Source organism: Cyprinus carpio, chromosome A5 (assembly GCF_018340385.1).
Source record: "Cyprinus carpio isolate SPL01 chromosome A5, ASM1834038v1, whole genome shotgun sequence".
NCBI classification, from domain to species: domain Eukaryota; kingdom Metazoa; phylum Chordata; class Actinopteri; order Cypriniformes; family Cyprinidae; genus Cyprinus; species Cyprinus carpio.
In genome coordinates this window covers 18,344,579-18,356,227 of record NC_056576.1, presented here as the reverse complement: position 1 = coordinate 18,356,227, position 11,649 = coordinate 18,344,579, and the positions used below count along the sequence as shown (strand labels likewise).

Here is an 11,649-nt window from a genome sequence, read left to right as displayed (position 1 = left end):
AATTGGACTAGACTAGATATATAATATATAGGGCAACAATGGAACGTCGAAGGATTTATGATGATTATTAGAGCTATATACAGATTTATACAGTGTCTTATACCAAATGGCTTTTTATATTTGAATGTATATACACATGTTGTGTATGTCTACATGCATACACTGTTTTGCTCATCTGTTCTGGGCATATAAAACCATCCTTAGTATGTTTGTCTGTGCTAAGCAAAAGATGCAGTGTGTTGTCAGGATTTGGCAGCATGTGAGACAGATCAAAATGCACCAACAAAATTTACATTTGTTTGTCTAAGTAACTGATGCACACAAAGTATTTGCTGAACAATTAGTTTAAGATTTACAAGGATTAACAAGTATTTTTGTATTAAAAAAATGTGTTTGTGAAGCAACCCCTTTTCTACATTCTGTCCATCAGAAATTTGCACAATTAGCAAGATTCGAGACTACTCATTTTCATGACATGTCTGATATTTATAACAAAACTTGGCTTATAAAATACACATCAAAGACAATGTACAGTATACAGCTAAAATACAGAATTTATTATTATACAGTGTTATACAACGTTATACTACTAATATTATATAATATTATACTACTTCAATACACCAGCTGGACTTGTTTTCCTTTCCTCTTGGTAATTAAATTGCAGTGATATATCATGATTTGTCCCTTGAATTCAGACTTCATATCCTATAGCAGTATTTCCCAACCCTGGTTCTGGAGTTCCCCAAAATTACACATTTTGCCACCAAAACTGAACCTTGAACACTCATTTTATGTCTTAGAGTCTCTACCAATGAGCTGATGAGTTGAATTAGGAGAGTTTGATCAGGGAGGCCGTTGGAAAACACGGTTCTGTAGGTTCTTTTATTGCAAGTTATGGTGTTTAATAAAATTTGACTGAAATGCATTAATTGGGCCATTGTAGAGAAGGTTTGTGAGGTAAAACTTCATCATCGAGATTTTGTCCGTGCAGATTCCTGCAAAATAAAAATATAAATGGCTATAATGTAAATAGTTGAAAGTTATATCAATATCATTTTGATAGTAATACATATGACAGTGGTATACAATTATATACATATTTCCAGGGGTTATATTGGGATTTGTTATACTGGGGGCTCCGCGGTTAAAGGCTTTCAAGGGGTGCATATGTGTCAGCAAAGCCTACAAAATCCTATATAACAAGGGACAAACTGTAAAATATAAGAAGTTAAGAGAGCCTTCTGCTATGAACACTAAAATGCTGGTCAAAATCATTTGAGATGCTGGCAGTGTGCAAAGATATATCTGATGACAATAAAATCAATGCTTTAAGTTTTCAGGTAATGTCTAACGGTAATATTCAGGTACAGAAATACTACAGAATTTGAAACTACATGTGCAGATAGATTTTGTCAAGCAGAATATTTGCCATATTTGCTTAGCCCCGGCCCAATATAACCCCTGCATATTACTAATGGTCATACAAAGAGGTTACACTTTAAATATAGTTTATGTTTCCAGTGTATTCATTTAGTTGTATGTATTGCATTACGTGGACCCACCACCATCAAGTGTCCATTCTTGGCTCTGTAGACCATGGATTCACTGCTGCTCTTAAAATCAACAAAGCCCTCTTTGCCAGGCTGGATGTCAAACCTCACACTACAAAATGACAACAATTCAGTTGATGTATAATGCATTCTTGTTAAATAAAATAAACAATATATTTCTGTGAGCAGGACTGAGTATTAAAGGCAGTTCAGACTGAAGTATGTCTCACCTCCCTTGAACAACTTTGATGAGGCTGTGGTTTTTTGTCACCACACAGATTTTTGTCAATGCCTCAAATAGATAGCTGCACTGCAAGACCAGGTCCCCCTAAAACAGAATATTTAACAATCACATAAGTATATATATCAGTGACAAGTTGTTCAAACAGAGTTCAACAGGAAACTTCATACAAGTTGAGCACAAGTATTTTTTTCTTTGTTTTGATGTATGTAAATGTCTTGGTTACATCATGTAACCCTCGTTCCCTGAAGGAGGTAATTGAGACATTATATTGACACTGATGTAAGGGATCTCACTTGGGAGCCCCAATCACCTGTGAGCATTACGAGAAATGGCTATTGTGGAATTTGCATGCCAAGCCACTCCCCGTACATATGTGTATATAAGATGGTGGCGTGCATCCACCCATTCAGGTTTGTGCTGATGAGCCGAGAAGCAACTCCACATTCAATGCAATTCATGGTTGTGGCATGAGGGACGTAACAGCTCCATTCTCCTCTTCAGGGAGCATAACCGAGACGTTCCCTTTCAGTCAGTCACGTTTGACGTTACATCGACACTGACGTTAGGGGTCCCTATGGAAACAGCTACAACCAAAACTGTGTTACGCAAATTGATGGCACAGGTGCTGACAGGCAATCGTGCCAGAACAGATGCACTGCAATCCGTAACTTGCCAAACGACTCGTAAGCCAGATAACAAATCAACTATAAAGGGCTTACTAAGGAAGCCAAAAAAAAAGGTGTTCCAACATTCTCACAATATTACTTCTGCAATCGTTGGGGTGCGGAGACACAATCATGCAGGAATGTGAAAAACACAAGACTGATCACAGCACAGTCTAAGTTCACTGACCTGACCCCATTTTAGGGGGACATAACAGGGACTGACAGTGGAACTGGGAAACTGTACCATTGAAAGAACTTACAGGATTACCCAAGTTGAATCTCACGTATGGGCACCTAGTCTAGTACAAGGGGTGACTAATGGCATACAACACAAGTACTGGACCCGGAAACAGTCTGAATGGTGCTGGAGGAACTCGACCAGGGTTCACCGGACGGGGACTTTACTGGAAGAAGACAAGGCGCACGTATACTAGCCAGAGGAATGGTGGTGCAAGCAAGGCCCAGATACTAATCATCCAGCCTCGAGCACTCAGAGGAGTCCAATGTTCTTGGCGGTCTGTAGGAGCAGGCGTCAACTCAGCTTCTGATTCCAACTTAGCTGCCACCGTTGATGCTGCGAGCGACATCTTATCTTCTTCAAGAGCCCCAAATAAGATGCTAGGTCCACCATGAGATGGACCAGCACCTTCAGCCGGGAGCTCAACGGAGCTACGCTGCAAGGAGTAGAACGTCCATGGGGGCTGGCCTGACAGTGATCCTCAGATCACCCTTGTCTCTAACCAATGTGACCGCATGGTCTTTATAACCAGAAGAACCAGACTGGGTAGAATCCAAGGGAAACCTCATTATAAATGAGAGCCGTGATCTCAGCGTAGCCATGGACATGCACTCGCAGTGCAGTCAAGACCCATTCACTGCACAGACACCACTGAATGCACCATTCGGGAATGCAGCAAAGATGCTTCCTGATGTGTTGATAGCAAAGTGAACTCTCTTGCTCATGAAGCGATCGGCTCCAAAGCAAAAATCTGAATGAGCAGATGGATTCTTATATACCCAGATGTACAATGAGTGGCTTGACATGAAAATTTCACTCAAATAGTCATTACTAGTAATGCTCAGAGGTGATCAGGGATCCCAAGTCTTTATAAGCAGAAGAACTTTTTTAAATAAAGAAAAAAAAAGTGAGACCCCTAAAGTCCGTGTCAACGTAACATTGAACAGGACTGACTGAAAAGGAACAAAAGTTCTTCCAATTTACCATGTGACGGCAATTTCATACAGAAACTCCCTGTGAAAGATATTTGTTCACCGCCTACTTTTTGCTTTGTGTCATCACAGGTGACATGGAGAATCAGGAAGTTGTCACTTAAATTTCTGACAGACACCCCTGTAAAAAAGCAAATATTGCTCGTGTAAACAAGGGTTGGTATTATATGGAACTGGATTCAACTTGACTTATTTAGTAGTGGTGTGTTACAAGAGGTAAAAAAAATAAATAAAAGGTCAAATATAAATCTAAGACTATGAAAAAATACCTAATCCAAACAAAATAGACTACTCTATCATGAGGCATGTTTACACTTTTGCCAGCTGTTTTTAATGAAACAGGATCATGTACTTATTTTTATATTAAAGTGCATATACTATATAAAATATATATTTAAATAAAATAACTGTGGAAATCTAAATTGATGGCAAATTTCACACAATCATAGACTTTTAATTATCTGGCATTGGGCACCTTTTAGTGAGCTGTAATTGACCCTCTGTTTGATTTTGGCCTCTTCCACCAGATATGCAGCAGCCTGAGTGAAGATCAGCTGTCTGAAACGTGGCCGAAAGCCATTCCTGTCATACTTAATCACTGGAAAGCTGTACTGTATAAAGGAAGATATCACATCAGTTTCCCATGCATCCCAGATGATATAAACATCTGTCTGACTGAAAAATAAAGCTCAGACTGATCTACTCTACTCTTAGTTAAACGAGCCCCGAAATTCCCCTAAGCATTCTTTCAGCAGGAACAGAAATAAGACACATCTTTACATCCATTCAAGATCCAAAATTAACAATTTCCGTATGTGAGTAAAATGGCAAGTAAATAAAATGATACTTGCCAGTTTGCCAGCAATATTAGAAGAGCAACATAATCCCAGTGCCAATTTCACCATCATATGTTTAATGGAGTTATGGCGTATATGGTTATTGCAAGTTAAAATGTTATGCAGTGCAGGCCTTTAATGTTTAAAGGGGTTAAACTTCTCTTAGTTGCATGTACCTTAATGCCCTCAGGACAAATCTGCTGCAAGACTTTGATGTTTATGTCTTGTTCACCTGAATAAACAAAGAATGAACAAAGTGACTATAAATTCATTTATTACAAAATATAGTACCATTACAGTGAAAAAACATTTTAATTTCAGCTATAAAACAAAGCTTTGCATGGTTTCAATGATAAAGGATCCAATAATGTATGGACTACCTCTTGCATTATGGGTGGAGGAGTTAGCCAGGTGGTTTTGTCCAGTACTGATTTTGGCAGATTCTCTTTGAGTCGAGTGAAGTAGCTCTGTCTGACAAAGGCCAGATACTCCGAGTTGTCCATGCTGACAGGCTGATTTCTGTTCATGAAGCCCTTAATAAACCTGCAGGATTGGGTAAAAAATCTCTTACAACTCAAATATCATACAATTTGTAGCATTTATCTGCTCCAAAAAATACAATAAAAATTAATACAACTGAAATTAACTGTTTTTAATTTAATATATTTAAAAAAATATATTTTATTCATGTGATGTCAACTGAATTTTCAGCAGCCATTACTCCAGCCTTTAGTGTCACATGATCCTTCAGAAATTATTCTAATATGCTGATTTGCTGCTCAAGAAACATTTCTTATTGTCAATGTTGAAAAACACTTAATGGAATAGTTCACCCAAAAATAAAAATTCTGTCATCATTTACTCACCCTCAAGTTTTTCCAAACCTTTATGAATTTCTTTCTTCTGCTGAATACAAAAGAAGATATTTTGAAGAATATGGGTAACCATATTGTTGTGGGTGAGTAAATCATGACAAAATGTTAATTTTTGGGTGAACTATTTCTTTAATATTTTTTATGGATAATCTAATACTTTTTTTCAAGATTCTTTGAGGAAAAGAAAAAAGGAGCATTTCTTTGAAAAGGATTTTTTTTGTCACTTTTTTTTCTCTGTCACTTTTGATCAAATTAATGAATATTTAAATTATTAAATAAATTAATGCATGTTTACTACATTTTCATTCAGTACAAAAAAAAAAAAAAATTAAATAAAAAATCATCTGACATGCTAACTGTCTCACTTCTTGATGACTTTGAAAGCCCAGGCACTCCCTCTGCTGGTGTCCCCTTCCAGCGTGGCCACGTGTCAGGACATAGAGCCTTATATCTGCAAAGCATCAAGGATTGTCACATGTTTACAGGTGAGAAGAAGCACCTGATAGAGAAGATAAGTTCAAAGAGACACTAACTGAATGCACTGTAACTTTAGATAGAAAATGTCAGGCAAATGCATGAAACTGATTAAGACAACTGACCTTTTCAGGAAGACCTCGTATCTTCTCCTATAAGCAAACCCAGCACGCCTGACTCTCAGGTGCTCCATTAACCCCAGGTACTTGACTTGATGTCTCACCATGACATCATCAAAGCGGTCTGAGGTTAGGTGAGTGAGAGAGAGGTCACTGGCACAGTCTTTTAAAACATTCAGCAGACAAAACCACTAACCAGAGGTGTGAAGTGAAAGGCTCACCTGGCTGCTTGCAGTGGTTGGGTTTCAGGCACCGCACATACCATGGTTCCTTGGTCATGAGGATTTCAGTGAGGCCTGCAAGGCTGCTCTTAAACTGGGTGGCTACCTGTAAAAAAAAAAAAAAACCTGGTCAAAAATGTCTTTTTGATTTCTGTACATTAAAGTGGTGCAATAACTTGAAATACAGGAGTTGCTCAAAGGTTATCAGCTATAATGATACTATGCTAAAACTAGAATCAAACAATCTGTAAATTTGTTATCTTATAGATAGAAAATTAACATTGAAAATACATTATATATATATAGAGAGAGAGATCAGGCTGTTATGATTATTTGTTTTAATTGTCTATTTAAATGTCTTTCACTGTACTGTCTCAGGTCTTTTCTTGCCATCAGGTTCAATAGCAAGCAATGCTGTATAATACTGTTCTTAGACTGTCGCATGCCCTTAAACAATAACAAACAACTTTTGCATTGTCTATTTTATAGTCATTATTTTTTCAGAAATGACAGGCCAAGGGAGAATGCATGCTGTGGTGGAACCTCTTACCTCTTTAATGTTTCTGTACAGAAGATCATTATTTTTGTCAAGAAATCCTGACATGAGGAAATCATACAGGTCAAGTTAAGGAAATGTTTAAAAAAAACAAAAAAAAAAACATTTGCCTGAATTTAGAGAGAGAAAGTGAATTTGATAAATAAATAAAGATAATGCCTCGCAGCAGTACAAGTTCTTGTTTACCACAGCACTTCAATTCTAGTTTGCATCTTACATTACAACTAAGATTGTAATAACAATATAATTGGAAACAGTCTGCATTCAGTATCTACAAAATGATATATTATTATTTTTAGGGATTTTTTTTTTTTTTTTTTATGCAGGGGTGTCCATTCCTGCTTGCTGCAGAGTTTGGCTCCAACACACTGGCTTAGAAGTTTCTCGTGTTCCTGGAGACCTTGATTAGCTGGTTCGATTAGAACTGAAGCTAAACTCTGCTGGAAGGTGGTCCTCCAGGAAAAGGATTGGACACCCCTGTTTTAATGCCTACAGATAAAATCAATAAAATCATCTTGTACTATGATAGCACTGAAATACTTGAATTAAGTCAGTTCAAATGGAAAAGCTACCCACGTGATGAAATGAGGGTGACCGCACATCTTCTCCTCTAGTTTCTCAAGAAGTGTAAAATCGGTGGCTTTGCCAGGACACAAACATTATTCATCCTTTAATTGTGGGATACATGACATAAAGACTGTGACTTAATCATGTCTTAATGAGTATGTCAGCTTGATTCCGTTCCACTCACCAGTATTGATATGATGCCTCTATGTTTCTCCTCCACCAGGTCACAGATGATCTTGTTGTTGAAGTATGGCACTGGCTCCCACTGAAAAATGTCAACATGGAAAAAATGTTTATCAGTGAAGATATGCTACAACACAAGGTGAGGCTGATCTGTGTCCCAGAGCATTTACATAACATTAGTATCTGAAGGTGAGGGCATCTTGTTGATAAATGCTGTATATACTGGAAATATTCACCTCAATTCCCTCCATCTCGTACTCCTCCTGCTCTGATTTGAGGGTGAGCTGGATGAAAAGCTGCTGAAGCTTTTCATTGCAGAAGTTTATGCAGAACTGTTCAAAACTGAGGAGCAAAGCACCAGTTATCATACACATGGTAAATATCAATCCATCAAAATGTACAGTTGTGGTCAAAATTTTACATACACTTTGCAAATATTTTACCAAAATTGGAGGGATCATACAAAATGCATGCTATTTATTATTTAGTACTGACCCGAATAAGATATTTCACATAGACATTTACATAGTCCACAATATAAAATAATAGTTTAATTTATAAAAATGACCCTGTTTTAAGGTTTACATTCACTTGATTTTTAAAACTGTATTGTTACCTGGATGATCCACGGCTTTTTTTTTTTTTTTTTTTATCTATCTAGTACTTCATAAATAAAACACAAATTAAACTGCCCGCTGTTCTTCAGAAAAATCCTTCAGGTCCCTCAAAGTCTTTTAAACTGTAACATTTTGACCACAACTGTATATCTATCTAGTACTTCATAAATATAAGACAAATTACATGAAACATAAATAATGTAATCAGTATAGTGAGTTTCTACATTTTTATTCATCATTCAAAAGTTTGCGATCTGTTTCAAATTAAATTGTTTTGGAACATTATGTCTTTACCGTCACTTACAATCAAATTAATGCATCCTTACTGACCCCTTTTAAATCATAGATGACCCATTTATTTATTAGATGTGTCTAGAGGGCTTGTTCTGACACTATATTGATAAAAAGGTTACTAATTGGTTTTGTTAACTCATTAAACCCCGTTTAAGAGTTTTCTTGAAGAAAAACATTACAATAAATGTATTCAGTGAGTGAATATAACTGAAATGCTTCAGAATCACCTGACTGATAACCTAATAATCCATCAACTAATTCATGTATTTTTTATAGATTTTGTAAATTCCACGTAAGCATGCATACCTTATTTGCCAATGATTCATTAATCTTATTAACAAGCCATGAGAATGTGCGGCCATAGATGGCTTTGGCTAGTGCATCCCTGGCATACTTTGCATGTTCAGCGGTGAAAGGGCATAGAACCTGAAAATGATAAATACTACATAAGCTTGGATTTCTGAAGCATAGGAAATGTTTTTTTTTTTTTTTTTTAAATCATACTTCGTAAAACAACTCTTTAAAGTCATTTTTAATTTAAAGTATATATGTATTTACCATTTAATTTTAATTGTCCAAAACAACTTTGTATAGCATGTAAAACATGCTTTTTATGCAACACTTTATGTCTCATACAATAATTGTATGTACCTAATCAAGTGTATTTTAACAGGAGCAATGTAAACACACTAGTATTTGGGTCACATAAAATGTTGTATTTACTTGGAACAGGTAAAAAAATATAAATTAAAAAGTCACTGTCGATAAACCCGCCTCACCTCCAAGAATTAAGAAAGGAGAAAATAAATGGGTTGCAACAAATAACCCAATTAAGTATGTTAAAATGTTAGCCTGAATGCACTGTAAGTAAAATGTTAGCCTGAATGCACTGTAAGTAAAATGTTAGCCTGAATGCACTGTAAGTTGCTTTGGATAAAAGCGTCTGCTAAATGCATAAAGTAAATGTTAGTAAGAGGTCAATATTGGCATTACAATGTAAACTTCTAATGCATAATTATTCGAAAACTTGATGGAAAGTGGAAAGTACCTTTGACAGCCAGTGTACTTCCGCACTGCTGTTTAATGTGGCATAACCCAGGACACTGGCCTCAAAGTGAACATTGCCAAGATGCTTCATGGCTCTGATATGTCTGTGCATTTATTTTAATTTCAGAAAATATAAAGTATCTGTGTTTCTCACCTGAATAAGATAGCGGTAATTCTGACAGTTTCGCTCCAAACCAAGGCAGCGAAGAAGTTCATCCTCCCCTCCTTCAACTAACTGATAAAAAATGTGGAAGTTCCTTTCTCCATGATTTTGGTGGACCACCCTTGACTTCTCCAGTAAGTAGCTTAAGACGTGGCCACCAACTGCTGCTCCCTGAAGAAAAAAAAAAAAACATTTATTTACATTTCTAATGAATGCTTTCTGCTCTTCTACTTCTGTTCAAATCTGACTTTAACTGATGGTCAAACTGTATGTCCATGTACTTTCCAAATCGACTCGAGTTGTCATTTTTCAGGGTTTTGGCATTTCCAAAAGCCTGTAGGTATAAAACGTTTAGTGTCAACATTCTTTTACTTGATATTGTGCTACACTTTGAGCATGTGCATTCAGAATGTACCCATGTTTTCAATGGTTTCATTTCAGACAAAAAGTTTGAATTCTGACCTCCAGCACCGGATTGGAAAGAAGGAGCCGATCTAGTGCTGGGACAGCACACTGCATGGAAGTGCAGGACTTTCTTAGAGGCCTCCGTCTTGCCAGCACCACTTTCCCCAGAAATGAGGATGAAATGGTTGTTGGCTTCACTAATCATTGTCCGGTAAACATTGTCAGCAAGTGCAAAGCTGAGAGGTCAGAAAAATAATGCTTAAACTATATGTAAAATAAACATTTTATATCTATGTTCTTAAAAAAAGGGTATAAATTCCAAAAAGAAAGTAAATGTTTATGTATACAGTGCCATTCAAATGTTTGGGTTCAGTAAGATTTTTTTAATGAATTTATTTGAAAAATACAGAAAAAAAATCAGTAATATTATGAAATATTACAATTAAAAATAACTCTTCTATTTTATAAAACAGCATTCATTTGAGATTATTTTTTGTGACATTTTAAATGTCTATACTGTCAGTTTTGATCAATTTAATGCATCTTTGCTGAATAAAAGTAATTTATTTTCTTTCTTTTTTAAACCTTACTGACCGCAGACTTTTGATCAATAGCGTATATTTCCTGTGTATGTATTATGCAAACTTACATATGAGGAGGCAGCTCAAAAAAGTTGACTCCCATGTAAATGTCCAATTGTTTTTTGGTATAGATACCCAACTCTTTATATGGATTAACTGACACCAGGAGGATCCCAATGTAGGTCTAATAGAAATAAGAAAGATAAAGACATTTCAGAAAAAGTTAAAAGCCAGTATTTTCCCTCAACAGAGTATTGAGTTAAAATATGAACTATCACAGGTTAAAGATAGATCATAAGGAAATAAATTTAGTAGGTTTATCCTTGTAAGGTGCCCTTGATAACCTTTAAAATAAAATTTCTCTGTGCTGAATCATCAGCAAAGTGAGTTTCCAGTCACTGTGACAAGGTAAATTAGGTGTATAGAGAACATTTTCACTTAGTAGTCTACCTGTGTGCCTGACCTGAGTTCAGCATGAGAGTCTATTATTCTCTCCCACATCTCAATAATGAAACAAATATATGAGGTTCTCATTAAACCGTTTTCTAATGCCCACCATGTCACTCACATATATGAGGTTCTCATTAAACCGTTTTCTAAGGTTGTCCATGAATGCTGTCTCACTGGTGTAGGCATCCAGAAGAACAAAATCCTGAATGCCCACTCGGTCCCGAGCTGTCAAAGACCCCTCCATCTCCTGCAGGATCCGCTGGCAGCGCTCCTCTAAACTCTGTTAATCACAGACATGAAAAATAACGGAAGGAGTTGGTCATTTTTTCCAGAAACAGCATTAATGAAACAAAACACAAAACACGCGTGGAACGTAACACTTGTAACTGTATATGTTTAACAGTAATCGCTCACAAATGACCAACATCACCATCTTACTTTCACTTTTCTTCTACATCCAGAAATATACCATTTTAGATGTGACCTTGAACAAATCGTGTCAACAATATGCCATGAACCACCTAAGTGCAGCTTTACTTATCTAATCTAAAATGTTTTTTTCTATCTAC

General features: G+C 36.3%; 1 pseudogene; it reads right to left on the bottom strand.

Moving 5' to 3' along the window:
- Window positions 1-869: 869 nt before the first annotated feature.
- LOC109098276 lies at window positions 870-11,349 on the bottom strand (annotated as a pseudogene).
- Window positions 11,350-11,649: the final 300 nt, after the last annotated feature.